The sequence below is a fragment of the Pseudophryne corroboree genome, chromosome 7, assembly GCF_028390025.1.
Source record: "Pseudophryne corroboree isolate aPseCor3 chromosome 7, aPseCor3.hap2, whole genome shotgun sequence".
NCBI classification, from domain to species: Eukaryota; Metazoa; Chordata; class Amphibia; order Anura; family Myobatrachidae; genus Pseudophryne; species Pseudophryne corroboree.
Window position 1 is genome coordinate 165,740,884 of NC_086450.1, and position 17,413 is coordinate 165,758,296.

Consider the following 17,413-nt stretch of genomic DNA (forward strand, 5'->3'; position numbering starts at 1 on the left):
CAGGTTCGCTATCACTGCTCTGAGTGACTCCATCTTGAATTTGAACCTTTTTATGTAAGTGTTCAAAGATTTTAGATTTAAAATTGGTCTCACCGAGCCGTCCGGCTTCGGTACCACAAACAGCGTGGAATAATACCCCTTTCCCTGTTGTAGGAGGGGTACCTTGATTATCACCTGCTGGGAATACAGCTTGTGAATAGCTTCCAATACTGCCTCCCTGTCGGAGGGAGACGTTGGTAGAGCAGACTTCAGGAACCGGCGAGGGGGAGACGTCTCGAATTCCAATTTGTACCCCTGTGATACTACCTGCAGGATCCAGGGGTCCACTTGCGAGTGAGCCCACTGCGCGCTGAAATTCTTGAGACGGCCCCCCACCGTGCCCGAGTCTGCTTGCAGAGCCCCAGCGTCATGCTGAGGACTTGGCAGAAGCGGGGGAGGGCAGCAATTGAAGTACCTTTTTGGCATAACCTACATATATACAGTCAGGCACTGTATATATGTAAAAAACCCCGCCATTTTTTTCACACAAAAGCGGGACAGAAGCCCGCCGCTGAGGGGGCGGAGCCTTCTTCCTCAGCACACCAGCGCCATTTTCTCTTCACAGCTCTGCTGGAAGGACGCTCCCCAGGCTCTCCCCTGCAGTATCCAGGTACAAGAAGGGTAAAAAAGAGAGGGGGGGCACATAAATTTAGGCGCAAAAGACATAAAATCGGCAGCTATTGGGTAATCACTTATTATAGTGAATATCTCTGGGTTATATAGCGCTGTGGTGTGTGCTGGCATACTCTCTCTCTGTCTCCCCAAAGGCCTTTGTGGGGTCCTGTCCTCAGTCAGAGCATTCCCTGTGTGTGTGCTGTGTGTCGGTACGGCTGTGTCGACATGTTTGAGGAGGAGGGTTTCGTGGAGGCGGAGCAAGTGCGGATAAATGTGGTGTTGGGGCCGACACCTGATTGGATGGATATGTGGAAGGTCTTAAATGATAATGTAAGCTCCTTGCATAAAAGGTTTGATGACGCTGCAGCCTTGGGACAGCCGGGGTCTCAACCCGGGCCTGCCCAGGCGACTCAGAGGCCGTCAGGGTCTCATAAACGCCCACTATCTCAGATGGTTGACACAGATGCCGACACGGAGTCCGACTCCAGTGTCGACGATGATGAGGCACAATTACAGCCTAAGATGACCAAGGCCATCCGCTACATGATTATTGCAATGAAAGGTGTATTGCACATTTCAGAGGTTAACCCTGTCCCTGACAAGAGGGTGTATATGTTTGGGGAGAAAGAGCAGGCAGTGACTTTTCCCCCGTCACATGAATTAAATGAGTTATGTGAAGAAGCGTGGAGTTCCCCTGATAAAGTGGTGATTTTCAAAAAATTACTGCTGGCGTACCCTTTCCCGCCAACGGACAGGTTACGTTGGGAATCCTCCCCTAGGGTGGACAAGGCGCTGACACGCTTATCTAAGAAGGTGGCCCTGTCGTCTCAGGATACGGCCGCCCTAAAGGATCCTGCGGATAGGAAGCAGGAAGCTATCTTGAAGTAAGTGTATACACACTCTGGTACTCTACTGAGACCAGCTATTACTTCAGCCTGGATGGTGTAGCACTGTAGCAGCATGGACAGATACTCTGTCAGAGGACATAGATGCCCTGGATAGGGATACTGTCTTGCTAACCCTGGGCCATATAAAAGACGCCGTCTTATATATGCGGGATGCCCAGAGGGACATTTGCCTGCTGGGCTCTAGAATCAATGCAATGTCCATTTCTGCCAGGAGGGTCGTATGGACTCGGCAATGGACAGGGGATGCCGATTCTAAAAAACACATGGAGGTTTTGCCTTATAAGGGTGAGGAATTGTTTGGGGACGGCCTCTCGGACCTTGTGTCCACAGCGACAGCTGGAAAGTCGACTTTCTTGCTTCAGGTTTCCTCACAGCCTAAGTAAGCACCGTATTATCAAATGCAGTCCTTTCGTTCTCAGAGAAGCAAGGAGGTCAGAGGTGCATCCTTTCTTGCCAGAGGCAGGGGTAGAGGAAAGAAGCTGCACCATGCAGCTAGTTCCCAGGAACAAAAGTCCTCCCCGGCTTCCACTAAGTCCACAGCATGACGCTGGGGTTCCACAGGCGGAGCCAGGAGCGGTGGGGGCGCGTCTCCGAAAATTCAGCAACCAGTGGGTTCGCTCACAGGTGGATCCTTGGGCTATACAAATTGTATCTCAGGGATACAAGCTGGAGTTCGAAGTGACTCCCCCTCACCGTTACCTAAAATCAGCCTTGCCAGCTTCCCCCACGGAAAGGGAGGTAGTCCTGGCGGCAATTCACAAGCTGTACCTCCAACAAGTGATAATAATGGTCCCCCTCCTTCAACAGGGAAGGGGTTACTATTCCACACTGTTTGTGGTACCGAAACCGGACGGTACGGTAAGACCCATTCTGAATTTAAAATCCTTGAACATTTATATGAAAAAATTCAAGTTCAAAATGGAATCGCTCAGAGCGGTCATTGCAAGCCTGGAAGAGGGGGATTTTATGGTATCTCTGGACATCAAGGATGCTTACTTGCATGTCCCCATTTATCCACCTCACCAGGAGTACCTCAGGTTTGTGGTACAGGACTGTCATTACCAATTCCAGACGTTGCCGTTTGGTCTGTCCACGGCACCGAGAGTATTTACCAAGGTAATGGCCGAAATGATGGTACTCATACGGAAGCAAGGAGTTACGGTTATCCCGTACTTGGACGATCTCCTCATAAGGGCGAGGTCCAGGGAGTAGTTGTTGATCAGCGTAGCACACTCTCAGGAAGTGTTGCAACAGCACGGCTGGATTCTGAATATTCCAAAGTCGCAGCTGATTCCTACGAGGCGTCTGCCCTTCCTGGGTATGATTCTGGACACAGAACAGAAGAAGGTGTTTCTCTCGGAGGAGAAGGCCCAGGAGTTAGTGACTCTGTACAGGGACCTCCTAAAACCAAAACAGGTGTCGGTGCATCACTGCACGCGAGTCCTGGGAAAGATGGTGGCCTCATACGAAGCCATTCCCTTCGGCAGGTTCCATGCGAGGATCTTTCAGTGGGATCTGTTGGACAAGTGGTCCGGATCGCATCTTCAGATGCATCGGCTGATCACCCTGTCCCCGAGGGCCAGGGTGTCTCTTCTATGGTGGCTGCAGAGTGCTCATCTTCTCGAGGGCCGCAGGTTCGGCATACAGGACTGGGTCCTGGTGACCAAGTCCGCGGATAGGGGGCAGTCACTCAGGGAAGAAACTTCCAAGGGCTGTGGTCAAGTCAGGAGACTTGTCTGCACATAAATATACTGGAACTAAGGGCCATATACAATGCTCTGAGTCAAGCGGAGCCCCTGGTCCGAGACCAACCAGTGCTGATTCAGTCAGACAACATCATGGCGGTCACCCATGTAAACCGCCAGGGCGGCACAAGAAGCAGGGTGGCGATGGCAGAAGCCACAAAGATTTTTCGTTGGGCGGAGATTCACGTACAAGCACTGTCAGCAGTGTTCATTCCGGGAGTGGACAACTGGGAAGCAGACTTCCTCAGCAGACACGACCTCCACCCGGGAGAGTAGGGACTTCATCAAGAAGTCTTCACACAGATTGCAAATCGATGGGAACGGCCACAGGTGGACATGATGGCGTCCCGCCTCAACAAAAAGCTAAAAAGATATTGCGCCAGGTCAAGGGACCCTCAGGCGATAGCTGTGGACGCGCTAGTGACACCCTGGGTGTTCCAGTCGGTCTATGTGTTCCCTCCTCTTCCTCTCATACCCAAGGTACTGAGAATAGTAAGAAAAAGAGGAGTGAGAACAATACTCATCGTTCCGGATTGGCCAAGAAGGACTTGGTACCCAGAACTACAAGAGATGATCACAGAGGACCCATGGCCTCTGCCTCTCAGACAGGACCTGTTGCAACAGGGGCCCTGTCTGTTCCAAGACTTACCGCGGCTGCGTTTGACGGCATGGCGGTTGAACGCCGGATCTTAACGGAAAAGGGCATCCCGGATGAAGTGATTCCTACGCTGATAAAAGCTAGGAAGGATGTAACAGCTAAGCATTATCACCGTATATGGCGAAGATATGTTGCTTGGTGTGAGGCCAGGATGGCCACTACAGAGGAATTCCAGCTGGGTCGATTTCTGCACTTCCTACAGTCAGGTGCGACTATGGGCCTGAAATGAGGGTCCATAAAGGTCCAGATTTTGGCCCTATCCATTTTATTTCAAATAGAACTGGCTTCACTGCCTGAGGTTCAGACGTTTGTAAAGGGAGTACTGCATATTCAGCCCCCTTTTGTGCCACCAGTGGCACCTTGGGATCTTAACGTTGTGTTGGATTTCCTGAAATCCCACTGGTTTGAACCACTTAAGACCGTGGTACTAAAGTATCTCACGTGGAAAGTGGTCATGCTGTTGGCCTTAGCATCGGCGAGGCGTGTATCAGAATTGGCGGCTTTGTCATGTAAAAGCCCTTATTTGATCTTCCATATGGACAGGGCAGAATTGCGGACTCGTCCCCAATTTCTCCCAAAGGTGGTATCATCGTTTCACTTGAACCAACCTATTGTGGTGCCTGCGGCTACTCGGGACTTGGAGGACTGCAAGTTGCTGGACGTAGTCCGAGCTTTGAAAATATATGTTTCCAGAACGGCTGGAGTCGGGAAGACTGACTCGCTGTTTATTCTGTATGCACCCAATAAGCTGGGTGCTCCTGCTTCAAAGCAAACTATTGCTCGCTGGATCTGCAGCACGATTCAGCTGGCTCATTCTGCGGCTGGATTGTCGCATCCAAAATCAGTGAAAGCCCATTCCACAAGGAAGGTGGGCTCTTCTTGGGCGACTGCCCGAGGGGTCTCGGCTTTACAGCTTTGCCGAGCTGCTACTTGGTCGGGTTCAAACACTTTTGCAAAGTTCTACAAGTTTGATACCCTGGCTGAGGAGGACCTTGTGTTTGCTCATTCGGTGCTGCAGAGTCATCCGCACTCTCCCGCCCGTTTGGGAGCTTTGGTATAATCCCCATGGTCCTGACGGAGTCCCCAGCATCCACTTAGGACGTCAGAGAAAATAAGAATTTACTCACCGGTAATTCTATTTCTCGTAGTCCGTAGTGGATGCTGGGCGCCCGTCCCAAGTGCGGACTTTCTGCAATACGTGTATATAGTTATTGCTTAATAAAGGGTTATTGTTATGAGCCATCCGTTGAGTGATGCTCAGTTGTGGTTCATACTGTTAACTGGGTAAGGTTATCACGAGTTGTACGGTGTGATTGGTGTGGCTGGTATGAGTCTTACCCTGGATTCCAAAATCCTTTCCTTGTAATGTCAGCTCTTCCGGGCACAGTTTCCCTGACTGAGGTCTGGAGGAGGGGCATAGAGGGAGGAGCCAGTGCACACCAGATAGTACCTAATCTTTCTTTAGAGTGCCCAGTCTCCTGCGGAGCCCGTCTATTCCCCATGGTCCTTACGGAGTCCCCAGCATCCACTACGGACTACGAGAAATAGAATTACCGGTGAGTAAATTCTTATTTTTTGGATTGTGGGAGGAAACCGGAGTACCTGGAGGAAACCCACGCAAGTACGGGGAGAATATACAAATTTAGCACAGGATCATGGTGGGAATTAAACCCATGACCTCAGTGCTGTGAGGCAGTAATGCTAACCATTACACCATCCGAACCATTAGAACATTATAACATTTCTACAGTGTTATGTGACTCCTATGGCAACAACAGACACATGATTTAGTGAGCAAAGGATTTGGAATGTTCCAATTAGCTGTGGCTGCGAGTAAAATCATCCTCCTCCTCCCACATCTGCCATCACATGACCTGCTGGAAGTCTGCCGTTCTGGTTACAGGCATACCTACTGTATCTGTCCAGAGAGATTTTGATAAGAAAAAAATTATTTCTAGGACGGCTAATAAAAATGATGCCTGGTTAAATTGTACTTTTTATTTAAAGAGCGGAACAAAGTATGTTGGACTCTGGCTTCAATTTGTCTTACAAATATTTCTCTTAATTATTCTGCATACCTACCAATAAAATGTAAGTGTTTTATAATAAACTTATTCCATAACTTACTCAGCGGTAAAGGGGTTGTCCACTTTCTGTCCTAGGGCAAGTGGTTTATTGAGGAGGTGGGGGGGGGGGGGGGGGGGAAGGGGGATTGTCCACAACTTTTTTTTTTTTTTTTTGTTACAAGCTTTTCCAGATACTTTTCTATTACTTTGTATAACATTTGTGCTGCTCCATTTTTGAGTGTTTGCTGCCAATGCTGATTTCGTACTTTAACGTTTAGTGGATCAGATTATTTTATGTTGTATTGAGAGGCCTGAAAACCCTCCTAGGCTTTGTCTCCAACTTCCTCATTTCTCTGACGTCCTAAGTGGATGCTGGGACTCCGTAACGACCATGGGGAATAGCGGCTCCGCAGGAGACTGGGCACAACTAAAGAAAGCTTTAGGACTACCTGGTGTGCACTGGCTCCTCCCTCTATGACCCTCCTCCAGACCTCAGTTAGAATTTTGTGCCCGGCTGAGCTGGATGCACACTAGGGGCTCTCCTGAGCTCCTAGAAAAAGAAAGTTTATTTTAGGTTTTTTATTTTCAGTGAGATCTGCTGGCAACAGACTCACTGCTACGAGGGACTAAGGGGAGAGAAGCGAACCTACCTGCTTGCAGCTAGCTTGGGCTTCTAAGGCTACTGGACACCATTAGCTCCAGAGGGATCGAACACAGGGCCCGACCTCGATCGTCCGTTCCCGGAGCCGCGCCGCCTTCCCCCTTACAGAGCCAGAAGCAAGAAGAGTCCTGGAAATCGGCGGCAGAAGACTTCGGTCTTCAAACAAGGTAGCGCACAGCACTGCAGCTGTGCGCCATTGCTTCCCATGCACACCTCACACTCCGGTCACTGATGGATGCAGGGCGCTGGGGGGGGGGGGGGGGGCGCGGGCGCGCCCTGTGCTGCAATATTAAGTACCTTGGCTGGCAAAAAAACACATAATATAGTCATAGAGACTATATATGTGTAAAATACCCCTGCCAGATATACATAGAAAAAAGCGGGAGAAGTCAGCCGAAAAAGGGGCGGGGCTATCTCCCTCAGCACACTGGCGCCATTTTCCCTCACAGCTCCGCTGGAAGGATCGCTCCCAGGCTGTCCCCTGCAGTTTCCAGACTACATAGGGTAAAAAAGAGAGGGGGGGCTCTAAATTTAGGCGCAATATTGTGTATACAAGCAGCTATTGGGAAAAATCACTCAGTTATAGTGTTAATCCCTGTGTTATATAGCGCTGATGGTGTGTGCTGGCATACTCTCTCTCTGTCTCCCCAAAGGGCTTTGTGGGGTCCTGTCCTCAGTCAGAGCATTCCCTGTGTGTGTGCGGTGTGTCGGTACGGCTGTGTCGACATGTTTGATGAGGAGGCTTATGTGGAGGCGGAGCAAGTGCCGATAAATGTGATGTCACCCCCTGCGGGGCCGACACCTGAGTGGATGGACTTGTGGAAGGAATTACGTGAAAGTGTCAACTCCTTACATAAAAGGTTTGACGACATATCAGATGTGGGACAGCCGGCTTCTCAGCTTGTGCCTGCCCAGCTGTCTCAAAAGCCATCAGGGGCTCTAAAACGCCCGCTACCTCAGATGGCAGACACAGATGTCGACACGGATACTGAATCCAGTGTCGACGACGATGAGACAAATGTACATTCCAATAGGGCCACACGTTACACGATTGAGGCAATGAAAAATGTGTTGCACATTTCTGATATTACCCCAGGAACCACAAAAAAGGGTATTATGTTTGGGGAGAAAAAACTACCAGTGGTTTTTACCCCATCTGATGAACTAAATGTGTGAAGAAGCGTGGGCTTCCCCCGATAAGAAACTGGTAATTTCTAAAAGTTTACTAATGGCGTACCCTTTCCCGCCAGAGGATAGGTCACGTTGGGAAACATCCCCTAGGGGTGGATAAAGCGCTCACACGTCTGTCAAAAAAAGGTGGCACTACCGTCTCCGGACACGGCCGCCCTAAAGGAGCCTGCTGATAGGAAGCAGGAGGCTATCCTGAAGTCTATATATGCACACACAGGTGTTATACTGAGACCAGCTATTGCTTCAGCATGGATGTGCAGTGCTGCAGATGGTCAGATTTCCTGTCGGAAAATATTGATACCCTAGACAGGGACACTATATTGCTATCCATAGAGCATATAAAAGACGCAGTCTTATACATGAGAGATGCACAGAGGGATATTTGCCGGCTGGCATCTAAAATAAGTGCAATGTCCATTTCTGCCAGGAGAGGATTGTGGACTCGGCAGTGGACGGGTGATGTAGATTCTAAAAGGCACATGGAAGTTTTGCCTTATAAGGGTGAGGAGTTGTTCGGGGTTGGTCTCTCGGACCTCGTTTCCACAGCAACAGCTGGGAAGTCAGCATTTTTACCCCATGTTCCCTCACAGCCAAAGAAAGCACCGTATTATCAGGTACAGTCCTTTCGGCCCCATAAAGGCGCGTCCTTTCTGCCCAGAGGCAGAGGTAGAGGGAAAAAGCTGCAGCATACAGCCAGGTCCCAGGAGCAAAAGTCCTCCCCCGCTTCCTCCAAGTCCACCGCATGACGCTGGGGCTCCACAGGCGGAGCCAGGTTCGGTGGGGGCCCGTCTCAAAAACTTCAGCAATCAGTGGGCTCGCTCACGGGTGGATCCCTGGATCTTTCAAGTAGTATCTCAGGGGTACAAGCTGGAGTTCGAGACGTCTCCCAACCCCCCCCCCCCCCCCCCCCGCTGTTTCCTCAAATCTGCCTTGCCAACAACTCCCTCGGGCAGGGAGGCAGTGCTAGAGGCAGTTCACAAGCTGTATTCCCAGCAGGTGATAGTCAAGGTGCCCCTCCTTTAACAAGGACGGGGTAACTATTCCACAATGTTTGTGGTACCGAAACCGGACGGTTCGGTGAGACCCATTTTAAATTTGAAATCCTTGAACACATATATAAAAAAATTCAAGTTCAAGATGGAATCGCTCAGGGCGGTTATTTCAAGCCTGGACGAGGGGGATTACATGGTATCACTGGACATCAAGGATGCTTACCTGCATGTCCCCATTTACCATCATCACCAGGAGTACCTCAGATTTGTGGTACAGGATTGTCATTACCAATTCCAGACGTTGCCGTTCGGTCTGTCCACGGCACCGAGGGTATTTACCAAGGTAATGGCCGAAATGATGATACTCCTTCGAAAAAAGGGAGTTTTAATTATCCCGTACTTGGACGATCTCCTGATAAAGGTGAGGTCCAGGGAGCAGTTGTTGGTCGGGGTAGCACTATCTCGGGAGGTGCTACAACAGCACGGTTGGATTCTAAATATTCCAAAGTCACAGCTGGTCCCTACGACACGTCTACTGTTCCTGGGGATGGTTCTGGACACAGGACAGAACAAAGTGTTTCTCCCGGAGGAGAAAGCCAAGGAGCTGTCATCTCTAGTCAGAGGCCTCCTGAAACCAAAACAGGTGTCGGTGCATCACTGCACGCGAGTCCTGGGAAAAATGGTAGCTTCCTACGAAGCAATTCCATTCGGCAGGTTCCATGCAAGGACTTTTCAGTGGGACCTGTTGGACAAGTGGTCCGGATCGCATCTTCAGATGCATCGGCTGATAACCCTGTCTCCAAGGACCAGGGTGTCTCTGCTGTGGTGGCTGCAAAGTGCTCATCTTCAAGAGGGCTGCAGATTCGGCATACAGGACTGGGTCCTGGTGACCACGGATGCCAGCCTTCGAGGCTGGGGGGCAGTCACACAGGGAAGAAACTTCCAAGGACTATGGTCAAGTCAGGAGACTTCCCTACACATAAATATTCTGGAACTGAGGGCCATTTACAATGCCCTAAGTCAGGCAAAACCCCTGCTTCAAAACCAGCCAGTACTGATCCAGTCAGATAACATCACGGCAGTCGCCCATGTAAAACGACAGGGCGGCACAAGAAGCAGGACAGCGATGGCAGAAGCCACAAGGATTCTCCGATGGGCGGAAAATCACGTGTTAGCACTGTTAGCAGTGTTCATTCCGGGAGTGGACAACTGGGAAGCAGACTTCCTCAGCAGGCACGACCTCCACCCGGGTGAGTGGGGACTTCATCCAGAAGTCTTCCAACTGATTGTAAACCGTTGGGAAAGGCCACAGGTGGACATGATGGCGTCCCGCCTAAACAAAAAGCTAGAAAGATATTGCGCCAGGTCAAGAGACCCTCAGGCGATAGCTGTGGACGCTCTAGTGACACCGTGGGTGTACCGGTCGGTTTATGTGTTCCCTCCTCTTCCTCTCATACCCAAGGTACTGAGGATAATAAGGAGAAGAGGAGTAAGAACTATACTCATTGTTCCGGATTGGCCAAGAAGAGCTTGGTACCCGGAACTTCAAGAAATGATCTCAGAGGACCCATGGCCTCTGCTGCTCAGACAGGACCTGCTGCAGCAGGGGCCCTGTCTGTTCCAAGACGTACCGCGGCTGCGTTTGACGGCATGGCGGTTGAACACCGGATCCTGAAGGAAAAGGGCATTCCGGAGGAAGTCATTCCTACGCTGATTAAAGCTAGGAAAGAAGTGACCGCAAACCATTATCACCGCATTTGGCGAAAATATGTTGCGTGGTGTGAGGCCAGGAAGGCCCCAACCGAGGAATTTCAGCTGGGCCGTTTTCTGCACTTCCTACAGTCAGGGGTGACTATGGGCCTAAAATTGGGTTCCATTTAAGGTCCAGATTTCGGCTCTATCGATTTTCTTCCAGAGAGAACTGGCTTCACTACCTGAAGTTCAGACTTTTGTTAAGGGAGTGCTGCATATTCAGCCCCCTTTTGTGCCTCCAGTGACACCTTGGGATCTCAACGTGGTGTTGGATTTCCTAAAGTCACATTGGTTTGAGCCACTTAAAACCGTGGAATTAAAATATCTCACGTGGAAAGTGGTCATGCTGTTGGCCTTGGCTTCGGCCAGGCGTGTGTCAGAATTGGCGGCTTTGTCATGTAAAAGCCCTTATCTGATTTTCCATATGGATAGGGCAGAATTGAGGACTCGTCCCCAGTTTCTCCCTAAGGTGGTATCAGCCTTTCATTTGAACCAACCTATCGTGGTGCCTGCGGCTACTCAGGACTTGGAGGCTTCCAAGTTGCTGGACGTAGTCCGGGCCCTGAAAATATATGTTTCCAGGACGGCTAGAGTCAGAAAGACTGACTCGCTGTTTATCCTGCATGCACCCAACAAGTTGGGTGCTCCTGCTTCTAAGCAGACTATTGCTCGCTGGATCTGCTCCACGATTCAACTTGCACATTCTGCGGCTGGACTGCCGCATCCTAAATCAGTCAAAGCCCATTCCACGAGGAAGGTGGGCTCTTCTTGGGCGGCTGCCCGAGGGGTCTCGGCTCTACAACTTTGCCGAGCAGCTACTTGGTCGGGGTCAAACACATTTGCTAAATTCTACAAGTTTGACACCCTGGCTGAGGAGGACCTAGAGTTTGCCCATTCGGTGCTGCAGAGTCATCCGCACTCTCCCGCCCGTTTGGGAGCTTTGGTTTAATCCCCATGGCCCTTACGGAGTCCCAGCATCCACTTAGGACGTCAGAGAAAATAAGATTTTACTCACCGGTAAATCTATTTCTCGTAGTCCGTAGTGGATGCTGGGCGCCCATCCCAAGTGCGGATTGTCTGCAATACTTGTATATAGTTATTGTTTAACTAAAGGGTTATTGTTGAGCCATCTGTTGAGAGGCTCAGTTATTGTTCATACTGTTAACTGGGTATAGTATCATGAGTTATACGGTGTGATTGGTGTGGCTGGTATGAGTCTTACCCGGGATTCAAAATCCTTCCTTATTGTGTCAGCTCTTCCTGGCACAGTATCCTAACTGAGGTCTGGAGGAGGGTCATAGAGGGAGGAACCAGTGCACACCAGTTAGTCCTAAAGCTTTCTTTAGTTGTGCCCAGTCTCCTGCGGAGCCGCTATTCCCCATGGTCCTTACGGAGTCCCAGCATCCACTACGGACTACGAGAAATAGATTTACCGGTGAGTAAAATCTTACTTTTTCAGGCAAGAACAATAACTGTTCTCTCTTTATGATGCTTTTCAGTAGCAACTTGTATTTTTTAGCACTTTGCAATGTTTTTAGCACTTTAACTACTACAAGACAAAAGGAGAAGTGAATCAGAGAGGTATTGCAAAAATCGTAATCGGAAATATAGATCATAAGCGCTGGTACCACTTTTCTCCTCCTAGAGCTTTTTTTTTTTTTTATCTAACTTGGGTATGTTTTCATTTTATTTATATATATATATATATATATATATATATATATATATATATATATATATAATTGTGTATGTGTATATATATATATATATATATATATATATAAAACGAAATAGAGGAGATGGCGCCAAGGGAGTTATATCAACGCCCTACCTAAAAACGGACCCTTACAGTACTCTCCGGATAAATTACATCAGATAACAAATACTAACATAAAAATTTATTAAAACAACATATAAACCCGACACAAATGTTCATAAGTATACAGAGTTGATACATTTACATTTGTCGCACAATTTGAACAATCAGTTTGTAGTGATGAGGAAAAAGCGTAGATATATCACTACGATTTCCTCCTTCTCCTTATTGTAGATTCGGAGGTAACATCAGATAATAGATAGATAAATAACCCAACGCGTTTCGTCTTGTTCCAAGACTTCATCAGGGGTAAAATCTACAATTGTAGAATAATAAGTCAAAACAAATACATAGCAATAAGCATCTTACACTCACATATAACATGACATATTGGTATCAAAAGAACATGACATAGCAACATGAGGAGGAAAACAGAATAAATAACATGAAGAAAGAGGAAAAAAGAGAACCAAAAAAGCACAGGTTGTGAAAAACATACCTCTTCATTTCAGAACATATTGTCAGCACATAAAAGGTCATTCAAAGATGTATGAACAACGTTTCAATATTTCAATGGGACTTGATTGATACAGCGAGGACCATACCTAATTAAAAAACGTTTAATAACCTTTATTAATTAAAGGACACTTTTTGTTCAATTAGGCAGAGATTGGGATTAATCCAATGGAATGGCACATACCTCATATATCATCAGCTTGAGTCTGACATTCAGATATTCGAATATGGGGAAGATTCATATGTGTATAGAATCTAACTGGTTCGCAAGCATAAGGAACCTAATAAATTGATTAATTGGGTATTAATTATAAGAACACCTATGAGTTCATAAATAGACCCCTATCTTATTTTGACACCCATAATTATAACAATTCTGGTATCATTAATGTCTGATCACTAATGAACAGATCTCATGACTAACCCGTGTGGTTTCTATATATGATACAGAACAAAGCCACAGAATTGGCTATAACAAACACCAATGTTACCACTATACAACGATCCTCTACTTAATGATCTGATTATAACCAGCCATTTATTCATATTTGGAAAACCCAGGACTAATTGTATTAACCATCAGTATAGTGAACCCACATGATATGTTTATTAGGGAAACCCATCCTTTATGGACAGTATCACTGATCTATGATCGAATAATTAAAAGAAATTACTCAAAGTGCTACCCACAGGGGGTGTAGTTCATTAGTGCCAATCATTAAAGAAATCTCTATAATATAGCACATACCTCGTCGGTCAGCAGCTTGAACCTGACACTCAGAGACTCAGGAGTGAAGGCAATTCAAATGGGTATAATGTCTAACCAATTTAGAACACGTGGTAGACCTGGTAAATTAATTGGGTTGATATCAATTAGACCATCTATTAAAGTACCAGTATGGTACAAAGAGTTCCCACCCCCTGGAGAAACAAATACTCCTTTCACTTAGTAAGGGGAAGATCTATTAACTATAAAAATTATATAAGTGAGTGTATAACTCATACAACTTAGTTTCATATTCATGAATAAATCTGTCATATTTATATAGTGAATATATATATATAATTAGTGCATATCATATACTCTTTTAAAAATTACATTTATAAATGATTAGTGGTTAACCAGTCAATAAAATACATATAGCTGGTACAAAGTGTATACTAATAAATGGGACCACTTTCAAAGTTGATAATATACTATTGTAAAATCAAAAACAAAACCTTACCCTCCAGTGGTGCAGTGCTGACAGCCAAGTCTCTGTATAATGAGGCATTGGACCTGATAACCACCCTTTATAAAGGGAAAAGTGATTACATCACTTCCCTTGCAAAGTGATTGGTGCTCTATATATATGTGCTCCATTTACTATATTAGAATGGAGATTACTTAACCAAAAGTGCATAGATTTATAATTTTCAAATAATCAAACTAAGTGTATTAACGGTATTATTATGAGAATAACTCCTTAGGAGGAAATACCTAATTGATTAATATTACCCATAATGCTTTTCACTGTCTCTCTGGTTACTATTTAGGGAAACCAAACCTGGCTAAATGCCAGGAATGATGTTGGACACACCCCATCTCATTTAACTCAGTTTCATGTCCTACATATTAGACTGATCCCCTGTGGGTAATTCCCCTTGATCGTATTGCAAAAATCGTAATCGGAAATATAGATCATAAGCGCTGGTACCACTTTTCTCCTCCTAGAGCTTTTTTTTTTTTTTTATCTAACTTGGGTATGTTTTCATTTTATTATATATATATATATATATATATATATATATATATAATATGTGTATGTATGTATATATATATATATATATATATATATATATATGTATATATATAATCTCCAATAATCCATCTCTCGGTTATGTATAGTTACAGCGTCCAGCGTTCCCTTGCTAAATTAAACATGCAAATGTAAGGGTACCTTGAAAAAGAATATCACGCACGGCACAGCTGAGAGGTAAAAAAAGGGTCTGTATTCAAAAGATTTTTACAGCATGGTTTGTCAGCGACGTTTCTGGGCCTCCGGACCCTGTCATCAGGCTGCTGTATTGCATAATCATAAGTATAGTGTTAGTGTCTGGAAATAAGGATGCAGGTAAGTGTTTATAACAGTACCTTTTTAAGTTTTTGTTCCGACACCCAGGTCTCTTCGATTCTTCGTAGAAAGGTGAGGAAGATGAAGTCGCAGGGAATACTATGTTAACAGTTTTCAGTTCACGTTAAAATTTATTGGAGAAAAAGTTCTCAATAGTGAACTTGGAAAATAACAAAGAAGCAGAACTTTAATAATACAATCAACAGTTCATTGATCTATTCAGCAGTAGTGAGTTGTACACCAAAAATAATAAACTTATTTATCGTACTGGAACTCGCTGTGTCCAGATTTTCCTTGACAGAACAATAAATAACTACCTGAATTTGAATTCTGAGGTTGTAGCAATACATCTCTGTAGTAAATCTTATCATAAACACGATAACTCCACCATATAATTTGACATGACTTAACTATATGAACTCTATGTTAATTATTACTTAAATTAATCCCCAATTTGTCCAAACGGTCTAGTGAGCTGAGTACTCTTTAGTTGGTGCACATTTGGAGTATTTCTTGCAGTAAGAGGGCAGAAGTGTTTCTATGTCAGAATTAGCGGAATCCCTTTTCCTCTGAACCAGTTACTCTGTTAGGTATGCTGTCTGTAACCTCGGTGGAGAGGGAAGTATTATTTGCATTAATGTGGATAAATATTTTAAGTTTCAGATTCTCCTTGTCACTGACTGTCCTTTGAGAGTTAGCAGGTTAGGGGTTAAAATCACAATTTAATAATTGAGAGGGAATGTCAACTTGTATTCCTGACTGAGGGCTTGAGATAGAATATTTATGGACAGAACAAAAGATGCTGCAGGCTCTAAGCGCTCAGGTGTTCCTCTGTGTGGTCTGCCAGGTGATGCTGCCCTACGCTGACGGCTTTATTCACTGCACTAATCCCCTACCATGCAGTTACTAGTAAAAGTTCAGTGCATTACGTGGGAAACTCTAGTCTTGAACATATTTATAATCAGTGGGCACTCTCTAGGGCCAGTCTCTACTAATATGTGCTGCTTTGTAACTGTGAAGTGACATGAGGTGCTTTGTTGCTATACCTCTCCTGATGATCCTGTCAGGATTCCTCACTGCTTAGTAGTTGTGCCCGCCTTTTTGGGAGGGAGGACCACCTCTGTCACCTCCGGGAGGTCTCACCCCTGTCATCCGTCTTCGGCTCTACCTTACTCCAGGGAGCCGCATATCTGTCCTGCCTTCCTGGCTAGGAATCACAGCAGCAGCACCAGCCTTGTTTCTCTGCTCTTCCTGTTAGTACAACTGCTTAAGATGGCGGCACCCAACTGCCAACTGTCCCAGAACCTGGCTGTAACTGCCACAGCACAAGCCAGTTCACTCCCCTGGAATCCATACGCCTCTTGCTGATTGGTCAGTGTCCTATTGTCAGGCGCAGCACTCAGGGCACAGTTAATCCTTTCTCTGCTGTATGTTACATAGTGTCCAGCCAGGGCTGCATTCAGTAGGGGAAGGGGCACAAAAGTTACACTACAGTTCGTGGCAGCACAACTGTGGTGGTGCTACATACATACATACATACATACATACATACATACATGCATGCATGCATGCATGCATGCATGCATGCATCAGGGTTTTTTTTGTTTTTTTTGCATTAATGTTTTCATTAAAAAAAAACAATTAAATCATGTATTAGAAACCTTGCTCAATCATGTTTTAATGCTTTCTAACATTAATAATGTTATTAAGCTTTGATTTATTTTACATCTTTCAAGAAAACCATTTTTTTACAGCTTGTTATTCCTATTACTTCTGAATATATGTAGTTAGACTATACATATTAATACATACAAACTACACACAAAGATAGATGAAATTTAAAATAAGAACTAGTTAATGTTAAGCATAAGTCTTCTTATAATTAAACAAATCTAAACAGTAATACAAAATGGAAATTGCACTTTTCAGAGAAACACACACACACACACACACACGAGGAATTGAGCATTAGCACTGAGCATTCCATTAGCATTCAACATTTTGAACACTTTTATTATAATAGTAGAATAGGCTTTTTTTAAGAAGCCACAGCATAATAAAAAAGTGTTATTTTTCTGGTATGTTTTTTAAACATTTGGTTTAAAGCAGCCAGCCCTGAGATGTAGATAGATCGATAGATATAGATATATATTAGAGAGGGAGAGAGAGAGAAAATAAGGGCTGCACTCTTCGGATTTTAAAGTACAAATACCCGTGGCAGCAGTATAGGGCCTAATTCTGACTTGATCGCAGCAGCAAATTTGTTAGCAGTTGGGCAAAACCATGTGCACTGCAGGGGGGGCAGATATAACATGTGCAGAGAGATTTAGATTTGGGTGG

At 45.7% G+C, this 17,413-nt stretch overlaps 1 protein-coding gene and 1 long non-coding RNA gene across 2 annotated transcripts in view; one reads left to right on the forward strand and one right to left on the reverse strand.

The window, feature by feature from the left end:
• The window catches only part of LOC134944850 (uncharacterized), a 136,964-nt gene extending 120,598 nt beyond the window's left edge, over positions 1-16,366 (reverse strand). Inside the window, exon 1 of the long non-coding RNA XR_010181970.1 lies at positions 16,120-16,366. This is a non-coding gene — a long non-coding RNA (uncharacterized LOC134944850). The remainder of the gene's footprint in view (positions 1-16,119) is intronic.
• The window catches only part of MBD5 (methyl-CpG binding domain protein 5), a 218,320-nt gene that overhangs the window by 143,575 nt on the left and 57,332 nt on the right, over positions 1-17,413 (forward strand). The window lies entirely within an intron of this gene.